The sequence below is a fragment of the Echinops telfairi genome, unplaced genomic scaffold, assembly GCF_000313985.2.
Source record: "Echinops telfairi isolate 266 unplaced genomic scaffold, ASM31398v2 ScPeMD7_9;HRSCAF=40, whole genome shotgun sequence".
NCBI lineage: Eukaryota > Metazoa > Chordata > Mammalia > Afrosoricida > Tenrecidae > Echinops > Echinops telfairi.
This window is the reverse complement of record NW_022103906.1, coordinates 78,704,495-78,707,796: the sequence shown is the minus strand read 5'-3', so window position 1 is coordinate 78,707,796 and position 3,302 is coordinate 78,704,495.

Below are 3,302 nucleotides of genomic sequence, written 5' to 3'. Positions count from 1 at the left end.
TCGGACTGCAGCCCAACTCGTAACCACTACGCCGCCAGGGCTGCTAAATCAATAAAAAGCTTACATGAACAAACTGAGGCTATTCATGATGACAGGAAATATTAAAAAGGAACAAAAGAGAAAAACTAGGACCAAAAAGTACAGTAAGTGAGAGGGGAAATTCACCACTGGGGTTCAACAGCAATTCTGAATTGTCAGAAGACTCAGTCAACAAGCCCAGCTTCCTGGATTAAGTGCCAGAGGCACGCCACTCCAAGAAGCCTCAGCTCAGAGACAACTCAGCTCCACTCGCAGGGGTCAGCAAGTCCACAAGCCAGCTTCCTGCACAAAAGCACCCATCTTTACTTGCTCCATGGGTTGGACAATCCATCACTCTAATCCACACTCCGGCTTCTGGTTCTGCTGCTGGCCCTCTGATGGGATAGCTGTCTTCTGGATCCAGGAGGTTCCCTGTGCCGGGATTTTGGGTCCAGAGGATGTGCTCCTCTCCTGGCTCTCGCTGGTAATGAGATCCCTCCTCCTGCTACCCAGAGGGCTCATTTTATCCACAGCAGGATGGAATTCCAGGGAATCCTGTCCACAATTACTCACAGGTTAATCCGATCAGTATCTTCGCCCCCTTCTTAGCAGACCCATGCAGGGAAAGGGAAAGATCATTTGGTGGGAGTCAGAGATTTTGGCTAGAAAAGGCACATAAAATAACCACAGCCCCTTGCGATCACTGTCTAGCTTCTGCATCCATACGAAGTAAATGAAAATACCATAATTTGGGGCCGCGCACCTTAGTTCTCAAAGTGACATCTTTTCTTACTTAAAGGGTAGTTTGGGGTTTTTTTCCTGCAGCAGATTTGTCCAATACATCATTTGATTACTTCACTGCTGCTGCCCTGGGCTTTGATTATGGATCCAAGTAAAATGAAATCCTTGACGGTATCGACATTTTATCTATCACAGTACTGTTCATTGGTCCAGTCATGTGAATTCTTCTGTTTGGGGGTTTTATGTGTGTTTGTTTTACACTGAGGTGTAAGCCATCAGGCTACAGTTTTTGACCATTAGTAATTTTCTTCATTTCCAGTAAGCACCATGTGTCATCTGCACATACAGGTTGTTCATGAGCCTTTCTCTAATGCTGGCGACCCACTCTTTTTCAGAGTCAAGCCTCTCGGACTACTGGCTCAGCCTACAGATGTAGCAAGTATGCTGAAAGGATACAACCCTGATTTTAAACCACACTGTGTCCTTCTCAAGCACCTGCCTCGGGATCTGAGCTGACACCAAGTTGTCCACCAGGCAGGAAAAGCACCTTATGGGGAGTCCAAAAGCAAGCCCAGGTGAAGGTCTGGTCCAGGTGCTATGAGAGAGAGAAACTCCCATGGTGCAGGAGTGGCATTCCAAGCCCTAGGACAACTGTCTCCAAACAGCTTTTGTTAGGCATCTTTTCAAAGTATCAATTTAGAGCACACATCAGTGCTACATTTATGAAGCATGCATTCTATTGTAATCATGTGATGCATATGATGTGGGGTGATATAAATATGGAATAAAAGCTATTTGGTATAACTTTGCACCGGGAAGTTCATTTTTTTGACACTCTGCACAAGTCCACGAGTAACTGAGAAAGTGCTGTGAGTCTTCATTTGAGGCAACCTATAAATGTAGCTACATGACTTCACCAAAAAAAATTTGATCCAAGGATAAGCTTTCTGAATTATATTTTCAATCTCGCCCCTCGATTATGAAAGTATCTTATTGAAATTTGGCTTATAAATTTCCCTCTAACTGGACTTGAATAAATTGTTCTTAGAAACTAGTCAGAGGGCATATATTTTTATTGAACTAACATATTCAGAACGGATCACCTTCTTCAGAAAGATGGTTTTAAATGTCAAAAATAAAAGTTTTCAAATTTTATAACTGGTCAGTTGTGAAAGTTCTTATAAGGGTGAGACCTCTTTTTGCAGAACAATAGAAAATCACATGATGATGGAAATAGTTACAAACACCTATTTTCAAAATGTTCTCTCCATTACTCAAGTTTCTGTTACAGAAATCTTCTTTCCAATTTATTGTTAAAGCTTCAGTCTGGAAAATGCAAGTTTAGTGTACCTTTTCTCCCCTACACCAAGCTACATAGGGTACTACGGGCAGAAGCTTATCGTCAGACGAACGGGCAGCAAATGTGGAACACACCCTTTTGGCAAAAGAAAAATGTTTAACCTACCTTTAAGTTAGACAAATCTTTTAAAATTTAAAATCTGATTAGTATCTTAAATGTTCATGTTCAATTTCCAACTCATTTTATAATCTGTATTTTCAAGGTCTTGGTTTAGCCATTAAACACAAAGATAATTATACATTTGGTAAAACTGAGACTGGTCTATGAAATTTGCAGTGATTAAAGTTTACAAATGGCACTTTTTTAAACTTTCTCTTTAAACAAGTTCCTTTTTGAAATTCCAAGTAAAAATGCAACTATCATCAGTGATAATATTTACACTATCATGTTATCCAACATTTCTCATTTGTGACAAAGTAAGAAATTTTCGTTCTGCCTATTTTGTGCAATAAGGACAAGCTCCTGGCAGTCACACACACTGAGGAGAAGGTGCAAGGCAGCAGTAACACTGGCTGTGATGGTTACCTGTCAACTTTGTTGGCCATGATTCTCAGTGGTTTGGCAGTTATATAATGATGAAATTTGATAGTTATGTAATTTAGATGTAGGGGCCCTGGTGGCATAATGGTTACAAATTGGGCTGCTAACCATAAGGTGAGCAGTTCGAAACCACCAGCTACTAAGCAAGAGTAAAATGGGGCATTCTACTCCCATAAAGAGTTACAATCTCACAAACTCTCAGGGGGAGTTCTACCCTGTCCTATAGGGTCCCTGTGAGTCAACATTGACTCATAGCACTGAGTTTGGCTGGGGTTCCATAATGATGTAATTTGTTCATGATGAAATGATGGAGTCTTCCTCCATTTTGTGATTTGATGTAATCATCTTCCATTCACACATAATAACCTAGTCTTGAGTCCCTCACCATTTGAGGGAGAAGTGGGTATATATGTTTTCTTTTTCTCTTATCCAAAAAAAGAAAAACACCTGCTAATTTTATTGGACCTCAGGCTTACAGTGAATTAATCACATTCCTTAGTTCATGACACATTCTCATCATTGGTGTATATATATCCTACTTTGTACATTATTATTTATTTACTTTGTTAATTTGTATTTACTTTATTTGATTAATGTATTAGGTCTACAGAAGCAGAACCAGGTTTACATGGGGGTATCCCCC